Source organism: Phalacrocorax aristotelis, chromosome W (assembly GCF_949628215.1).
Source record: "Phalacrocorax aristotelis chromosome W, bGulAri2.1, whole genome shotgun sequence".
In the NCBI taxonomy this organism is placed as follows: domain Eukaryota; kingdom Metazoa; phylum Chordata; class Aves; order Suliformes; family Phalacrocoracidae; genus Phalacrocorax; species Phalacrocorax aristotelis.
The window spans coordinates 23,686,673-23,706,482 of NC_134310.1; the positions used below are offsets into that span (position 1 = coordinate 23,686,673).

Below are 19,810 nucleotides of genomic sequence, written 5' to 3' on the forward strand. Positions count from 1 at the left end.
TATTAAACCCAAGGAAAATAACTGGACCACAAGATGTTTTGAGTATCATTTAGCAATGACATTCAAATTGATGACATAGGAGTATGGATATCTTCATATTTCTATGTGCTGGCAGAGAAAAGTTACAGCAGAGGAGACATGAGGAAAGACATGCCCCTGAGATGTGAAGAGTTTCTCCAGCTGTTTAGCCAAATACATCCTGGTTAATTGAACTGCAAATGCTTTGGCTCATTTTTCTTTTATTTTTAATTTTTTTCTTGGCTGCAGTTATCATATATTTAAATATAAACATTGGGACATTTTTATTAGGTGAAGGCTCTTTCTTACTCTTCCTGCAAACTGACTTTTAAAAAAGCATCATAATCTGTTACTGGTGGTGCTCTTACCAATGTAAATAGCCACTTACTTTACTGAGGTTTTTTTTTCTGTTCTTTATTTTTTTCCTATAACATAAAGATGGTGTTTGCTGAAGTTATAATGCAAAACGAGTCAGGAAAGTGTTATTAGCAATCATCAACCTCAATTTATAAATCAATTGCAACATTGTAAAAATCAGTGTATATATCTAAATACTGTCATGTAAACTAAACACAATGAGTAGTTAAATATCACTTTGTGTACTTAATAGGCATACCTGCTGTAGTGGGGCTTAGTCCATCAGCTGAGCTTGAAAGATCCCAGACTGTTTTCAGATATGGATAAGAAAATAAACAACAGGGGCAAAAACGAGATCTGAAGTCTAAATTGAAGAAAAGCATATAAAGTATTTTAAGAGCATGTTCTGTAAGGTCTTATTTTATAATGCCTTTTTTGTAGTAGTATTTGTTTATAATGTGTGTCATGTTTTCCACTTCAGGGAAAAGGGTCACTTTTTTGAGTGTTATATCTACCAAAGGAAGAGCATCATGTTCTGTTGCTCTAGTGTAGCTACAGCTTATCAAAAGGATAAGCTTCATCTTATTTCTTAAAAAAGCTGAAGCGGGATAGCTTTGAATGTAGTGCTCTCATGCATATTCAGATTTAAACCACAGATTCATGTTCTACACTACAGATTAGAATTACTAAAGCTCTATCAGTTCCATACATCTGTGGATAAATCTCTTGTAACTCAAGTTATTTATTTTGTTTTAAATAGTATGTATTGCAAGAGATAAAAGATCAAATAAGTTTCATATTCAAACTGTTTTTGCTGTTGGTTTTTGTAGTTTGCTGTGCTCTGCAGTGATTAAAGATGTTTTGCCTAGGAGATTTGTTATTAAAACACTGGCCTTGAGTTTTACTGGTTATTTGGGTCTTGCATGAAAGACATTACTGTACTTCCGCTACCACCTCATGGAGACAATTAGCAATTATACCTCCTCCTGTGAAAGGATTTTTATGGAGGTAGTTGGGTAGTTAAGATACATCTGCTGGTATTGCTTTGGCAGATGGTTTCAGCTCTGTCTAAGGTTAATAAGCAATTTAAGAATATCATCCAGAGATCAGCCCCAAGGCTCAATAGCTATGCGTGGCAGGGTATGTGGGATAGTATGGGCAAATGCCTAAGACGGTGGGCACCCTCAGAGTCTTGGGACTTCACTCCTGAACAAGTGCAGAATCCTGAAAAATTAGTAGAATATTTGGAGGAAGTATGTTGTCACCCAGGCAATTCCAGAGAGATACAAATCACTGCAATGTGCTGCGGACTGGCCCATGCCTATCGAGCCCTGTTTAACACTATTCAGTGCCCCCAAGGGGAAGAGAAGGCCTCTGGATTTAAAAAGAGAAAGACAAGGAAAGCAACAAGCACTGCGGCTACCCAAACCCCCATGACAGGCACTGCAGCAACTCCAACCCCAGTGACAAGTGTTGCAGACAAATCAGAGGACCAACCCGTGCCAGTATCAGTTGCCCCTAAACACAAGAAGAAATCTTGGAAGAGAAAGTCAACCCATTTAGAAAGAGATGATGAAGAACCAGGGCCATCACAAATAGAAGAGGAGGAAGAGGAAGAACTCATACAAGAAGCAGAAACTACCCGATCCCTATCCTTGAGTGAGTTGAGAGATATGTGAAAAGATTTCGGGTGTCGTTCAGGTGAGCACATTATCACCTGGCTGCTCCAATGCTGGGATAACGGGGCCAGCAGTCTGCAATTAGAGGGGAAGGAAGCCAAACAACTGGGATCCCTTTCTAGGGAAGGGGGCATTGACAAAGCAATTGGAAAAGTCAAACAAGCCCTCAGCCTCTGGAGGCGACTCCTGTCAGGTGTGAGAGAAAGGTACCCCTTCAAGAAAGATATTGTACTTTGCCTAGGAAAATGGACAACCATGGAGAAAGTTATCCAGTACCTGAGGGAACTAGCTGTGCCTGAGGTGATTTATAGTGACCTGGACAATCAATGGTCATCCAAAGATCCAGATGAAGCCCAGTGCACACGACCCATGTGGCAGAAATTTGTATGGCGTGCACCTTCGACGCATGGGAACTCATTGGCAAGCATGTCCTGAAGAGAGGAAGAGGCACCAGCAGTGGCAGAGGAGAGTGATAAACTTTGGGAGTATGATAAAAATCTCTCTTCCTCCCTCATCACGGCTGTGGAGAAACTATCCCAGGAGGTCCAGCAATTCAAAGAAGATATGTCCTACTCACCACCTGTATGGACCAGTATCTCAGCCATTAGGAGTAAGTGTCCCTTTCCTGAAGAAAGAGGATACACACGATGGGACACCCTATGGTTTTACCTGCATGACCACGGAGAGGGCATGAGGAAGTGGGATGGCAAGCCTACCTCGACCCTAGAGGCACGGATACGTTAGCTGCAAGGAAAAACAATCACTCAGGGGAGTTCCTCCAGGAACGCTGCTGCTCCAGTTTCCAGCAAGCAATTCCCAGACAGAGGAGCATAAGCACTGATTCCTTTCTGATCTTAACAGAGACACTGATGATTCGTATTTACACTAAGTGAAAGGCAAATACTATGATCAGGAATAGAGGGGCCCTGCCTCCAGCCAGGTGGAGGAAAGGGATAACCGGGTTTACTGGACTGTGTGGATCCGATGGCCTGGCACGTCCGACCCACAGGAGTATAAAGGTTTAGTGGACACCGGTGCACAGTGCACCTTAATGCCATCAAACTATATAGGGGCAGAACCCATCAGCATTGCTGGAGTGACAGGGGGATCCCAAGAGCTAACTGTATTGGAGGCTGAAATGAGCCTAACCGAGAATGAGTGGCAAAAGCACACCATCATGGCTTGCCCAGAGGCTCCGTGCATCCTTAGCATAGTCTACCTCAGGAGAGGGTAGTTCAAGGACCCAAAAGGGTACAAGTGAGATTTTGGTATAGCTGCCTTGGAGACGGAGGAAACTGAACAGCTGTCTACCTTGCATGGCCTCTCGAAGAACCCTTCTGTTGTGGGGTTGCTGAAGGTCAAAGAACAACAGGTGCCGATTGCCACCACAACAGTGCACCAGCAGCAATATCGCACCAACTGAGACTCCCTGATTCCCTTCCATGAGCTCATTCGTTGACTGGAGAGACAAGGAGTGATCAGTAAGACCCACTCACCCTTTAACAGTCCCATATGGCCAGTGCAGAAATCTAATGGAGAGTGGAGGCTAACAGTAGACTGAACAAAGTCACTCCACCGTTGAGTGCTGCTGTGCCAGACATGCTAGAACTTCAATACGAACTGGAGTCAAAGGCAGCCAAGTGGTATGCCACAATTGATATTGCCAATGCATTCTTCTCAATCCCTCTGGCAGCAGAGTGCAGGCTACAGTTTGCTTTTACTTGGAGGGGCGTCCAGTACACCTGGAATCGACTGCCCCAGGGGTGGAAACGCAGCCCTACTATTTGCCAGGGACTGATCCATAATGCATTGGAACAATGGAGAGTGGCTCAGCAAGAACATCCGCCAGCTCCCTCAGCACTCGTGGGTACATCCCATCGGGGCCCATGGATTTGTGAGGATCCAGTTTGCATAGGTGATCTCTGACCCAATCCTTCTCAACCGATGGTAAGTCTTCCTTTGTCCCAATTTGTCCTTTCTTCTCTGGGGGATGAGATGCCTGAGGGCCAGCCTTAGCAGTGAAGACACAAGCACTGAATGCATTCAGTAACTGTGCCTTCTCTGCATCCTGCATTGCCAGGGCCCCTTCCTTGTTCAACAGTGGGCCCACTGTATCCCCAGTCTTCCTTTTACTGCTGATGTATTTAAAGAAGCCCTTCTTGTTATCTTTGACATGCCTTGCCAGATTTAATTCCAGGTGGGCCTTGGCCTTCCTTTTTGCATCTCTGCACACCCTGACAACATTCCTATATTCCTCCCAAGTGGCCAGTCCCTTTTTCCACATACTGTGAACCTCCTTCTTCCATTTGAGTTTCTCTAGATTAACAGTTTCCTTGAGGAAACTGGTATTTACACACATGATTACACAAGTATGGCTTTTAATAAGAAATAATAAATAAGAGAAATATTTTCAGGAATTTTCGTTGTAACAGGTATTCAGCCAGCATACTCAATATAATTCTATGCCCAATGTTCCCACTGTTATCAAGGGAGTCCTTCAATGCTGAATAGATTTGTCCTATATTTACATGGCAACAGTAATTCTGCAAGCAACATATACTTTGGTAGGGCATAACCCTCAGGAGAAATGGAGAGTTTTGTTCTTAACTGTTTTTCTTTAACTACACTCTCTGTGCTACAATAATATGATTTTCCATGTAAAGTATTTGGCCCATGATTTCAAAAGCTGGCTGATTATTTAGTTTCCATAGGCTTCCTAGAAAACCACAGCCCTAATAGCAAGTAAACACACACACGCAGACATACGAATAAGACGTTTCTGTTTACAGACCCATGACTAGGTGATATCTTTTTAATCAGCTACCTAACATATAATTTTATCATATTGCCATCTTCTTGTTAAAATAGCCTTCTAGCAAGTGGTATGAAATTTTATTAACCTACATGTTAAGCATATCTACCTGTAAGTTATGTTTTTCCTCCTTTGATTTAAAGGGAGACAGCAATTGCGACTTGGGGACTGGCAGCGTCAGTCAGCAGGTGGTGAGCAGTTCTATCATTTGTGTTTCTGTTTTTTTCCCTTTTTCCCTTTTCCTTTTTATTATGTTATTATTATTGTTATTACTATAATAATCATCATTACTATTGTTATGTTATTGTAATTATTAAACTGTTCTTATCTCAACCCACAAGTTTTCTTTTTGCTTTTGCTCTTCTGATTCTCTCCCCAATCCCTCAGGAGTGGGGGGAGTGAGCGAGCGGCTGTGTGGTGTTCAGTTGCCGACTGAGGCTGAACCACGACAGGCATCCACAACTTCTCTGGGCAACCTGTTCCAGTGACCCACCACCCTCACAGTAAGTAATTTCTTCCTAATATCTAATCTAAATCTACCCTCTTTCAGTTTAAAATAATTACCCCTCATCCTATCACTACACTCCCTGATAAAGAGTCCCTCCCCATCTTTTCTATAGTTCCCCTTTAAGTACTGGAAGGCTGCTATAACGTCTCCCCAGAGCCTTCCCTTCTCCAGGCTAAAAAACCCCAACTCTCTCAGCCTGTCCTCATAGCAGCGGTGTTCCAGTCCCCTAATGTTCTTCATGGCCCTCCTCTGGACCCACTCAAGCAGGTCGATGTCTTTCTTATGCTGGGGACCCCAGAGCTGAACACAGTACTCCAGGTGGGGTCTCACTAGAGCGGAGTAGAGGGGCAAAAATCACCTCCCTCAACCTGCTGGCCACGCTTCCTTTGATGCAGCCCAGGATGCAATTGGCTTTCTGGGCCGTGAATGCACATTGTTGGCTCATGTCCAGTTTTTCATCCACCAGTACCCCCAAGTCCTTCTCCACAGGGCTGCTCTCAATCCACTCATCACCCAGCCTGTATCCATGTTTGGGATTGCCCTGACCCAGGTGCAGGACCTTACAACTGGCCTTGTTGAACTTTATGAGGTTTGCATGGGCCCACCTCTCTAGCCTGTCAAGGTCCCTCTGGATGGCATCCTTTCCCTCTAGAGTATCAACCACACCGCTCAGCTTGGTGTCATCTGCAAACATGCTGAGGGTGCACTCAATCCCACTGTCCATGTCCCTGACAAAGATTTTAAATAATACTGGTCCCAATACAGACCCTCTAGGGACACCATTTGTTGCTGGTCTCCACCTGGACATCAAGCCATTGACCCCAAATCTTTGAGTGCAACCATCCAGCCAATTCCTTATCCACTGAGTGGTCCACCCATCAAATCCACGTCTTTTCATTTTACAGACAAGGATGTTGTGCAGGACAGTATCAAATGCTTTGCACAAGTCCAGGCAGATGATGTCAGTTGTTCTTCCATTATCCACCAACTCTGTAACCCCATCGTAGAAGGCCACCAAATTTGTCAGGCATGATTTGCCCTTAGCGAAGCCATGTTGGCTGTCACCAATCACCTCTCTGTTTTCCATGTTCCTTAGCATAGCTTCCAGGAAGATCTGCTCCATGATCTTGCCAGGCACAGAGGTGACACTGACTGTCCTGTAGTTTCCCAGGTCTTCCTTTTTTCCTTTTAAAAAATGGGGGGTTTGTTTCCTCTTTTCCAGTCACTGGGAACTTCACCAGTCTGCCACAACTTTTCAAACATGATGGATAGTGGCTTAGCAACTTAATCTGCCAGTTCCCTCAGGGCCCTCAGATGCATCTCATCAGGTCCCATGGAGGTATGCACATTCAGGTTCCTTACATGGTCTCAAACCTGATCATCTCCTACGGTGGGTGGTACTTCATTTTCCCAGTCCCTGCCTTTGGATTCTGTGAATTGGGCGACGTGGCTAGAGCACTTGCTCATGAACATCAAGGCAAAAAAGTTGTTGAGTACCTCAGCCTTCTCCATGTCAGTTGTAGCCAGGTCTCCAATTTTGCTCATTATGGCAGGTACAGTTTCTTTCATCTTCCTTTGTTGCCCTATGTACCTGAAGAAACCCTTGTTATTTCTTATGTCCCTAGCCAAGTTCAGCTCCAGCTGTACCTTGTCTTTCTTGATCCCTTCCCTACACTCCCAGACCATATTCCTATAATCTCCCCAGGATGTGTATTCCTGCCTCCACTGCCTATGCATTTTGGTATCTTCCTTGTAGTAAGGGGCACAAAACTGAACACAGTATTTGAGGTGCGGTCTCACCAGTGCCGAGTACAGGGGCATGATCACTCCCCTACTGGCCACACTATTCCTGATACAAGCCAGAATGCTGTTGGCCTTCTTGGCCACCTGGGCACACTGCTGGCTCATATTCAGCCAGATGTCAAACAACAAACCCAGGTCCTTTTCTGCCAGGCAGCTTTCCACCACTCTTCCCCAAGCCTGTAGTGTTGAATGGGTTTGTTGCAACCCAAGTGCAGGACCCAGCACTGAGCCTTGTTGAATCTCATACAATTGGCCTCAGCCCATCGATCCAGCCTATCCAGATCCCTCTGTAGAGCCTTCCTACCCTCGAACAGATCAACACTCCTGCCCAACTTGGTATCGTCTGCAAACTTACTAAGGGTGCACTAGAACCCCTCATCCAGATCATTGATAAAGATATTAAACAGAACTAGCCCAAATAATGAGCCCTGGGGAACACTGCTTGTGACCGGCCACCAACTGTATTTAGCTCCATTCACCACAACCCTCTGGGCTCGGCCATCCAGCCAAATTTTCACCCAGCGTAGAGTACACCTGTCCAAGCCATTTTGTCCAGGAGAATGCTGTGGGAAACAGTGTCAAAGGCTTTACTAAAGTACAGGTAAACAACATCCACAACCTTTCCCTCATCCACTAGACTAGGCCATCTTGTCAATAGGTTAGTCAAGCAGAACTCTCCATTAGACTTCTGCACTGGCCATATGGGACTGTTAAAGGATGAGCAAATCTTGCTGATCACTCCTTGGGTCTCCAGTCAACGAATCAGCTCATGGATGGGAATCACAGAGTCTCGATTGGTGTGATATTGCCACCGGTGCACTGTTGTGGTGGCAATCGGCACCTGTTGTTCTTTGACCTTCAGCAACCCCACAACAGAAGGGTCCTTAGAGACTGGGCAAGGTGAACAGCTCTTTACTTTCCCCCATCTGCAAGGCAGCTATACCAAAAGCCCACGTGCACCCTTTTGGGTCCTTGAACTACTCTCTCCTATGCCAAGGATGCATGGAGCCTCTGGGCCAGTCACAATGGGGTGCTTTTGACACTCATTGCAATGGTTACACTACATACCGAGTTACACTCACTTTGGCCTCCAGTACATTTAGTTGTTGGGATCCCCCTTTCACTCCAGCAATACAGATGGGTTCTGGCCCTGTATATTTTCATGGCATTAAGGTGCACTGTGCACCATTGTCCAATAAAGCCTTATATTCCTGTGGGGCTGATGTGCCAGGCCATCGAATTCACACAGTCCAGTCAACCCAGTTGACCCTTTCCTCCACCTGGCTGGAGGCAGGGGCCCTCCAGCTCTGGTCGTATATTCTACTAGTTTTTCAGGATTCTGCACTTGTTCAGGGGTGAAATTCCAAAACACTGGAGGTGCCCACCATCCTAGGCATTTGCCCATACTGTCCCATATACCCTTCCAATCATAACTATCCAGCATTGGGGCAGAACCCTGGATGATATTCTTGAAATGCTTGTTAACCTTAGATAAAACTAAAACAATATTCCCAAGAAATATGTTCAAGGTACTGACAAGTTATTGTAATGAAGGAGGAGACATCATAGAAGAAGGTAGCGAAGGTGCCGAATGGCAGTTCCTCCATAAAAAAAACCTCTCAGAGGAAGAAATATAATTGTTAACAGTCTCCATGAGATAGTACCTGAAGCAAACTAATGGCTTCATTACAAAGCTTAAATACCAACTAAAGATCAAGGCCAGTGTTTTAGTAAAAAATCTCATACGCAAAACATCACTAATCACGGCGGGGCACAGGAAACTCACCAGTGCCAAGGACGCATGGAGCCTCTGGGCCAGTCACAATGGGGGTGGCTTTTGCCACTCATTGCCAGTTAGGCTCACTTCAGCCTCCAATACAGTTAGCTCTTGGGATCCCCCTGTCACTCCAGCAATACTGATGGGTTCTGCCCTTATATAGTTTGATGGCATTAAGGTGCACTGTGCACCAGTGTCCACTAGAGCTTTATAATCCTGTGGGTCAGAAGTGCCAGGCCATCGGATCCACACAGTCCAGTAAACCTGGTTATCCCTTTCCTCCACCTGGCTGGAGGCAGGGCCCATCTAGTCCTGACCATGGCATTCACAACTCACTTCCTGTAAATGTGAATCAAAGGTCTCTCTATTAAGCTCAGAAATAAAATCAGCACTTCTGCTCCTCTGTCTGGGGACCTGCTCACTGGAAACTGGAGCAGCAGCTTTCCTGGAAGAACTGCCCTGAGTGATTGTTCTTCCTTGCAGCTCACGTAGCCATGCCTCTAGGGGCAAGGTAGGCTTGACCTCATGTCCTCTCCGTGGTCACACAGGTAGAACCATAGGGTGGCCCGTGGTGTGTATCCTCTCCTTTGAGCCAAAGGACGCTTATTCGTCACAGCTGAAACACTACTCTGTATAGGTGCGGAGTAGGACATATCTTCTTTGAGTTGCTGGACCTCTCGGGATAGTTTCTCCACAGAAGAGACTAGTGAGGAAGAGATATTTGCTTCATAATCCCGGAGTCTATCTATCACCTCCGCCATGTTGGTGCCTCGTCCCCTGTCCAGGACATTACTGCCAATGAGTTTGCATACAAGGATGGTGCGCTGCGTACAAACTTCCGCCTCATGGGTTGTGTACACTCGGCTTCATCTGGATCTTTGGATAACTGCTGATCGTCCAGGTCACCATAAATCACCTCAGGCACAGCTAATTCCCTTAGATACTGGATGCCTTTCTCCATGGTTGTCCAGTTTCCTGGGCGATATGTAACATCATCTTTGAAGGGATACCTTTCCTTCACGCCAGACAGGAGTCGCCTCCAGAAGCTTGTGTTCTTTTTCCAATTGCTTTGTCAGTGTCCCCTTCCCCTGAAAGGGATCCCAGTTGTTTTGCTTTTTTCCCCCTCTAATTCCAGGCTACTGGCCCCATTATCCCAGCATCGGTGCAGCCAGGTGACAATGTGCTTACCTGAACAACGGCTGAAATCTTTTCGCATATCTCGCAACTCACTCAAGGATAGGGATCGGGTGGTGTCTGTTTCATTTATGACCTCTTCCTCCTCCCCTCGTGACGGCCCTGGTTTTTCATCATCCCGTTCTAAACGAGTCGACATCCGCTTCCAAGATTTCTTCTTTTGTGGAGGGATGACTGCTACTGGCATGGGTTGATTCTCTGAGTCAGCTCCAGTACTTGTCATGGGGGTTTGAGTGGCCACAGTGCCTTTCAATCCAGAGACCTTCTCTTCCCTTTGGGAGCACTGAATACTGTTGGGCAGGGCTCGGTATGCATGGGCCAGGCCCCAGCACGTTGCAGTTCTCTGCGTCTCTCTGGAGTTCCCAGCGTAACAACACACTTTCTCCAAATATTCTACTACTTTTTCAGGAATCTGCACTTGTTCAGGGGTGAAACTCCAAAACACTGGGGGTGCCCACCGCCCTAGGTATTTGCCCATGCTATCCCACATGCCCTGCCACTTGTAACTATCAAGCCTTGGGGCAGATCTCTGGGTGATATTCTTAAGTGGCTTAGTCAAAACCAAAACAATATGCCCCAAAACTAACAATAATTATATCTTAACTACCCAAGGATGTTCAAGATACAAAATGGTTGTTGCAGTAAAGGCGGAGACAGCATAGGAGAAAGTTACAAAGATACCATTCTGTATTTCCTCCATATAAAACCTCTCAGAGGAGGAGGTATAATTGCTAATTGCCTCAACAAGGTGGTATCCAAAGTACAGTAACGGTTTCAGCAAAAACTCCAAATACCAGATAAAACTGAAAAGCAGTGTTTGCATAACAAACCTCTTAGGCAAAACATTACTAATCACAGCAGAACACAGCAGACTAAACAAACCAACACCAATCTTTAACATGAACTGCAAAAACTAGAACATGGTGCTGTGACCAGCAGCTGTTATTATCTCAAACCCTCAAGCCCCACGTTGGGCGCCAAAAAAGACTGTTGTGGTTTAGCCGGCAACTCAGCCCCACACAGTCGCTCGCTCACTCCCCCACTGGTGGGACAGGGGAAGAATCAGAAGGGTAATGCTCGTGGGTTGAGGTAAGAACAGTTTAGTAATTAAAATAAAACAATAACAACAAAAATGCAATGGAAAGGAAAACAATGAGAGGCACAAAACCCAGGGTGGGGTGGGGGAGGGGGGAAGGGGGAAGGAACCACCAAACAAACCGCATGTGACATAGCCGCTCTCCACCTGCCAACCCAACACCAGCAGTCCCCATGCTACAACAACACCCACACTCCAACTGCCCCCGTTAATGTACTGGTCATAGCTTCACATGGTATGGAATGAACATCCCATTGGCCAGCTGGGGTCAGCTGTCTTGGCTGTGGCCCCGCCCCTCCCGGCCTCTTGCCCATGTGGCAGAGCATGGGAAGCTGGAAGTGTCCCTGACTACTACAGACACTAAAGTGAAAAGAATTAACCCTTTCTCAGCCAAAACCAGCACACTTAATAAGCTCTGGTTAAGGTGTTAGTATCTCAAACCCTTCAATGCCCCATGTTGGGCTCCAAAAAGGACTGTCATGGTTTACTCCCAGTCTGCAACCAAGCACCACACAGCTGCTTGCTCACTCCCCCACCCCTGTGGAGTGGGCGAGAGAATCAGAAGAGTAAATATAATAAAATTCATGGGCTGAGATAGGAACATTTTAATAAGTGAAATAAAAAGATTAGTAATGATGATGATGATAATAATAATAAATGAAAGTCATACAACAAGTGGGAGAGAAACACAACCCAGGAAAAACAACTGATGCAACTGCTCACCACCCACTGACCTACACCCAGCCATTCCCCGATCACCTATCACTGCCCCCTGGCCAACTCCCCACAGTTTATATACTGAGCATGATGTCATATGGTATGGAATATCTCTTTGGCCAGTTTGGATCAGCTGTCTTGGCTGTGCCCCCTCCCCTCATGGCTTCTTGTGCACTGGCAGAGCATGGGAAGCTGGAAATTTCCTTGACTAGTTTATGCGCTACTTAGCAACAACTAAACGTCAGTGTGTTATCAACATTATTCTCATATTAAATCCAAAACACAGCACTATACCAGCTACTAGGAAGAACTCTGTCCCAGCCAAAACCAGGAAAATACAACAACTCAAATAATTTTTGAGTTAATAGTGGATAAACAGGCTGATATTCTGGTTATCTTCAAAAATTTAAACTACCTTTGTTTGCTTCTAACATAATAATCATTATTGCATGGTCTATATTCAGAGTTTATTTGTTTTAAAAAAAAACATAGCTTTTTAAAAGGGCATTAGTTATATGTTGGTTAAATTATCTTGCCATATCTTCTTGCTATGTTCTATTTTTCACTACTGACATTTTAGACAAGGAGAAAAAAAGATAAGAAATGCCATAGGTCCTAATTCTGCTAGTCATGGAATTTCCCAAGATGTTGTGTTCTTAAGAGACACCTTACTCTCTTAGATCTTTAGACTTCTTTTCAATCAGGTTTCCCAGGCCATTTCTATAATTTTTATTTTAGGTCTTTTGTAAATTTTATCCCAAGTGGTTTACAGGTCTAGGTTTCTTCATTAAACCAAGTTTTCATCTGTATTTATACATAAGGAACTACACAAAAGTTAGGTAATGTTAGCCTTTGCAATCCAGTAATCCTGGTGCTTGTTCCCTAATGCTGTCTATTTTAAAACTGTACTTCAGTAAATGGCCATTAAAATTTGTTGTTGTCAAGAAAAAACATTTCCTCTCCCTTTCCATTCCTTGTATGGGACTAGGTCTAACCAGGTAGCATCCACCACTGTTTTGCTTATATGTGGAGATCTCCAAAGTATCAATTTTTTCTTTGAAGTGTCAGTCTCATCCTTATACCACTCAATAAAGGGTCAAGAAACCAAAATAACATCCAAGGTTGAATGCAGTATACTGTTTTAGTGGCCCAGAGGCTTTATTCTCCATTAGGAGAAAGGAGTTTTAAGTGTTAGTTTACTGATTTTCTGAAATCTGGGATACTCTATAACATTATAGTCATTGAGCTAGATAAGCCCTTGGTTTCTGTAGCTACAAATAGAGCACCTAGAGAAAATAATGGTACCTTTGTAAATCTTGGCAGAAGTCTGTTGTGTGCTTCAATAAAATACACCCGTCCTTCCATTCTAAAACCCATCCTGTTTTCCTGATTGGTTTGAAAAGCTGTTCTTGATCTGTTATGTCCTACATGCTTCCACACAACTGAAGGAAAAGGAAGATAAGTGTTTTCCAACTTACAGGCCAATCAAAACAGCTCTCAGAATTTAGTAGCAGTCTCTAATTAAGAACTTTGTTGTTTACTTGTCTGGCAGCGTTTTATTGCTTTGTTTACTACTAAGTGGTGCTGGCATCCAAGATGTTACAATAATTGGCATATGCTAACCCTCCCTCAAAGATACAAATAATTTTTACAGCTTAGTAAACATTGTTGAATTAATGTTCTTTATGAATTATCCATAAAGATAAATTAAATAAGAAACACATATTTTCACAGAATCACAGAATGGTAGGGGTTGGAAGGGCCCTCTGGAGATCATCTTGTCCAACCCCCCTGCTTGAGCAGGCACACCTAGAGCAGGGTGCACAGAACTCCATCCAGGCAGGTTTTGAATGTTTCCATTGTTTTGGAGCTAGCAGATGACTGGAAAACCTGTGAGATTATGTTGTGTTAGGACTGTAAATGTGAGAGGAAGCTAGGAATGTATAGGTCCAAAAGCAAGGCAGAACCATTTGACTGCTAAATAGATAGTCTTGATGGACAAGTTCCAAGACTGATTTTTTTGCTAATGGATAGCAAGAGTTTCATGAAAAAAGGGTGTTAGACAAGCCCCACTAAATGTCACTTCATAGAATGATTTGAAAGAAAGTTGGTATGTGCAGACATGTGGAATGTCATCTTTCTTTTGCAAGTTGTCGTGGTTCAGCCTCAGGTGGCAACTAAACACCACACAGCCGCTCGCTCACTCCCCCCCACCCCTGTGGGATGGGGAAGAGAATCGGAAGAGCAAAAGAACTTGTGGCTTGAGATAAGCACAGTTTAATGATTACAATAAAATAATAATTATAATAATGATTATGATAATAATGACAATAATGTTAATATAATAAAATGGAAAAGGAAGAAAAAAAAAGGGAAAAAAACCCACAGAAACACAAACGATACAGCCGCTCACCACCAACGCTGCCTGGCCCTGAGCCGCGATTGCTCCCTCCCTCCCCCGGCCAGCTCCTCCCAGGTAACATACTGGGCATGACATTACATGATATGGAATATCCCTTTGGTCAGTTTGAATCTGCTCTCTTAGCTGTGCCCCCTCCCCTCCCGGCTCCTTGTGCACCCAGCAGAGCATGGTAAGCTAGAAAGGTCCTTGACTAGTACAAGCACTACCCAGCAACAGCCAAAACATCTGTGTGCTATCTCAACATTTTTTTCATGCTAAGTTCAAAGCACAGCACTATGCCAGCTAGAGTGAAGAAAAATAACTCTATCCCAGCTAAAACCATGACAAAGTTTAACCAGTATGAGATATATTGCAGCTCTAGAAAAGAAGAGCATTGCTAGAAAAGTGTATTCTTTTAAACAAGAATGTAGCTTATTTCTGAGAACAAGGGTTCTTTTTTGATAATATAATGGATTGCCACCATGTCTCAGTCAAATCCAAAGCTCTATTGGTAATCTAGAGAAACTACATTTAGTGATGCTTGTTTATACTTCATGTTTAAAGGTGATAATAACCTTTGCTAATAGAAATGAAAATGTATAGGTAATATATTAAATTCTGTTGATGTTTATTTTGAATGCAACAATCCTATTATCTACAACTCTTCCTTCATGTATTAAGGCCTTAAGTTATGTATAGCAAGGGTTACAGGAGAGAAGCAGCATCTATCAGTTATTAATAGCTAGGAGATGCTCCACTATTGTTCATTCCCCAAATTCTTTTCAGTTGTATCTGTCCCATCTGCTGTGTCTTCCCAATGACTTAGTGTGTCCTGATGCGTTATTTTTACGGTAATTGTAAAGTTGTACTGAATATTTCAAACTAAACATTTAGCTTAATAATTGTTGCTGTACGCTTCTATGGGAGAACTTATCTTGGGCCGCATATCTCCGGGACACAGGGCTCTACCCACCCTGGGGACAGTGATGCACAGACATCAATATGATGGATACAAAATGTCCGTTTATTTAGCTGCGTCACACGCTTATATAGCTCTTGCGCTTCCTGTTCCTGCCACTCCTATGGGGAGGAGTCTATCTTTCCGTCACATCCCGTGATCTTCTGGTCACCGATCCCTGTCTATTCCACTACATCTCCCCCTCCCCATGCTGCTAAAAGTTCTACAAAGCTACTTGCGTAAGCGGATACATATTGCGGTCAGGTCTATATTCATGTAACTCTTGCAGGCGCTCTCTGATTTGTCTTATGACACAGCATAACAATGGCAGCCCACAAGTAACCATGGTTACTACACACAACAAGATCCCCCCAATTATTACTATCCAATCCCAGTTCATATCTCTCTTTTGCCGCCCTTTCCCAGTGTCGCTCTCGTTGCAATATTGCTTGCGATCTTGTCAAGGAGCTCATTTCTTTTCCCAATGGCACGGCTAGCATGAGGATCCATGTCAGCAGACCCTGCAAAGAGACAACTCAGAGAGGGATTATTCATTGTACATCCTTGCACAGTTCTGCTTTCACACACTTTGCAGGCACCCATTCTATGCGCCCTTCATTCTCAACCGCGGCGTAGCCCCTCCCCAGGCATCTCAGTTTCCATCCTCTCTCCCATTGCTCACTGCCTGGGAACCTTACTCGTACCTGCGGATAGCGCTCGCCTGCTTGAGCTTTGCCAAAGTGCTTCTCCACTGCTGTAACTTGCTCTTGCCCGCGTATAAAATGATTAAGCGAATATAGTGCACGCATTAAAATAGTTTGCTGAGCTGCTACGGGTATAGCTCCCTTATACCCTTCCCCCTCCCCAAGCTGCATTATCTTTACTTTCAAGGTGCAATGAGCGCGTTCAACTATTGCCTGCCCCGTGCTATTGTAAGCAATGCCATGTTTTAACACAATATTCCAAGCTTTACACCATTCCTCGGTACTTCTAGCCCGAAAGCATGGTCCATTGTCTGTTTTTATCTCGGTGGGCTTTCCAAGCCACGCCATCACCGTGGTCCAAAGCGCAGCCAACTGCGTTGCGGTCTGCTTCCGATGTTGAGTAGCCATGATGACTCCACTATATGTATCAATTGTAATTGCCAGGTGCCGTCCGGGGGCCAACTGTGGACATTCAGTAAAGTCGGTCTGCCAGATAGCATTTGCTTCCAGTCCTCGAGGGTTGACTCCTGCCTCCCACAATGGCGAGTGCTGACAGTAAGGACAGGTGGCTACCACTTCTCTTGCTGCTCTTATTGAGATGCCACACTCCTTTGCCAAGGCTTTAGCACCTAGGTGCAGTTGTTCATGCAGTTTCTTCGCCTCTGTCAATGTCCAGACTCCCGCGGCTGCCTCATCAGCCATGCGATTCCCCTCAATCAGTGGTCCAGGCCCCGTCTGATGACTGCGAATGTGAATTACTGTCACAGTTGCTCCTCGCTGCGATAAAGCAACTTCTAGCATCAAGGCAATTTCCGTGTGTGGTACACCCTCTCGTTTCATGGACGTAACTAATTTATACACGTATAAGGAGTCCATACACACATTTATATGTCGATCTCTATCCTTTCGCAACGCCATCTCTAGCGCTTTCGCTTCTAGCCACTGCACACTTTTACCCTGCTCCTCATACGTCTGGCGCATCCAACTATTCTCTTCTTTCCACACTACCGCCGCTCTGTTCGTCTTCGAGGAAGCGTCTGTGAAATATGTTGGTCCTGGGTGAGGGGTATCCAAAACTCTACTATCCACACTTAAATCCACCACTTTGGCTGTCTCGGCCCACCTCTGTATCGTGCCTGTGATGATTTTTCCTGGGTACGAGTATACCACCAATTGTATAGCCTCTTCACTCTCTACCACCTTCCGCCATTTCTCCCCATTCCACGGCACTGTCAGCTTATCTGGCTCCTTCCCAAAGATTCCCTTGCTTTCCCTTCGCAGACGCCAAATCATTCCCCCGGCTACCTTGACTTTTGTGGAGAATGCATCCTTGGGAACCTTCTGATATACCCATCGCAGTGGTTTTTCTTCCCCAGCCTGTATTTGATACAGTAGTCCTAGTCCTCCACTGGCGGTCAGAATCCAACCTGCGATTAATTCCTCCTGAGGGTCCCACCGCCATACTCCTTCCTTTTGCATTCGACATTCTATCATCTGCAACTGCTGGACTGCCTCGGTGTCTAAATTCCTGGGCTCCCATGGGTCGGTCCCTTTCAGCAACACATAGAAAGGTTGCATCTCCTCACCAGTGACGCGCACGAATGTCCGCAACCACTGCAGTGCTCCTACCAGCTTCTGTACGTCGTGTAAATTTTTAACCTTAGGTGTAAGTTTAATAGGCTGAGCTTGTGTGCAATCCCCTTCTATTCTAGCACCCAGAAATCCACACACTGGTCCTTGCTGTACCTTTGCCTCAGCTATCTTGAGGCCTTGTCCCTCAACGCCCCTTTGGGTGTCTGAAAAGACTTGTTCACATAACGCCTTGGTGGGCGCAGTTATGAGGACATCATCCATGTAGTGGATCATGTGGATTCTCTCCCGATACTGTCATCTGACTTGCTGCAATGCAGAAGCCACATACCTCTGGCAGATTGCTGGAGAGTTTTTCATCCCCTGCGGAACTACTGTCCACAGCCATCTACTATCTGGTTCTGTGCGGTTCACCGCGGGCAGAGTAAAGGCAAATCTCTTTCTATCATCTGGATGTAGCGGAATACTGAAGAAGCAGTCTTTGATATCTAAAACAATGACTTGCCATCCTTTCGGGACAGCACTCAGATCTGGTAGGCCGGGATGGAGAGGCCCCATGTCCTCCATTTGCTGATTTACTGCTCTAAGGTCATGCAGCATCCTCCATTGGTTTTTATCTTTCTTTTTTATAGCAAATATAGGGGTGTTCCATGGGCTCATCGAGGGCTCTAGGTGCCCCACTTCGTGCTCTCGTTTTACTATAGCTCTTACAGCCTCTATTTTCTCTGTTGTCAGGGGCCACTGCTCCACCCAGACAGGCTGTTTGGTTTTCCACACCAACTTGTGCTGACGAAGCCCCTCTGAGGCAGTGGACCCTATGCTAAATTTTTCAACCCAATCCCCATCTGGGCAAGGGCGTCTCGCCCCAACAAAGGGCTTGCTACCCCATCTGCTACTAGTATTTTCGCTATGGCCGTGAGGAGCTTCCCTGCCTCCTCGTCCAGGACTTCGAGTTTCACAGGGCAAGTACTAGTCCTTGGTTGTTGTTCTCCTCCCACCCCTATGATACGTTTTCCCATGGCGAGGGGCCAAGTTGGTGGCCACCGTTCGAGTGGCATCACTGTGACATCTGCCCCGGTATCCACTAACATTCCCAGGTATATCCGTGCCGGGCAACTTGGCTCTTGCGGGGTAATCATCACCGCTGCCATGGGTCTCTTGTTACAGACTAAGACCAAGGCCATGCGGGGGCCGTAACCTGCAAATCTTGCTGGTTCTGCTCCCCTGCCTGAAGGTTCACTCCCCCTTGACCTGCTACGGCGCGCCAAGCTCCTGGCACTGGCACCATGATGGGGGCCATTTGACTCACAGGAGGCGCGACTCCCCCTTGCTTTGCCCTCCTTTGGCCGTTTCCCGGCTTTGTGGCTGGACAATCTCTTGCCAGGTGTCCTGGCTTCCCACACTCCCAGCACCTCCCTACTGGGCATGCTCCTCCTCCATTATGGCCTCCCCTTTCCCCTAGTGGGCACCCAGCTTTAAAGTGCCCTAGCTGTCCACACAAATGACATCTCGGCCCCACCCCCGCCGCTTGCACCAGCATCCTTTCTTCGCTTCCACAGTCAGGGTTCTGGCAGATATGCGCTCCCACACCGCCATGCTGATTCAACGCCTCCTGGCGCAAGACATGCCTGATGGTTTGATCCAATGATGCCCCCGCCGCCAGGGTGCAGAGGACATCTTGTGTTTGCGGATTTGCTTGATTTCGGAGTCAATCCATAAGGACTGCATCCTTGGCCGCCGTCGGCAATTCTGATTCTCTGATAGCCTTCTGCAACCTGTCACAAAACGTTGTAAACGGCTCTGCTAGTCCTTGCTGTATCTTTTGCCAAGGTTCTGCTTTCTTTTCATACCTGCCCACTTTGCTATACGCTCTACGGGAACTCTCCGTTACCACTTGCAGCTCCCTGCCCCCAATGCCGCTGCTTGTAACTGCAGGGTTTCCAGTCCTTGACCCTTTCCAGTGAGCCGGTCAAGAGTGGTCCCTCTCAGCGGGTGGCCAGGAGCCACCGCTGATTGCTGTACGAGGGCATGGCAGGCACTGTGCATCGCCTCCTTCCAAAGTATGTACATTGTGGGAGCCAATATCGCTTTCGCCAACTGCCTAGCATCAGAGGGGGTCAACGGCGCTGCATGCGTGTTGCTGTACACTTCTACGGGAGAACTTATCTTGGGCCGCATCTCCGGGACACAGGGCTC

The 19,810-nt window shown here is 45.7% G+C and overlaps 2 long non-coding RNA genes across 2 annotated transcripts in view; one reads left to right on the top strand and one right to left on the bottom strand.

The window, feature by feature from the left end:
• LOC142049895 (uncharacterized) overlaps positions 1-19,810 on the top strand; it is a 503,625-nt gene that overhangs the window by 407,116 nt on the left and 76,699 nt on the right. The window lies entirely within an intron of this gene.
• The window catches only part of LOC142049894 (uncharacterized), a 316,942-nt gene continuing 312,647 nt past the window's right edge, over positions 15,516-19,810 (bottom strand). Inside the window, exon 3 of the long non-coding RNA XR_012657852.1 lies at positions 15,516-15,841. This is a non-coding gene — a long non-coding RNA (uncharacterized LOC142049894). The remainder of the gene's footprint in view (positions 15,842-19,810) is intronic.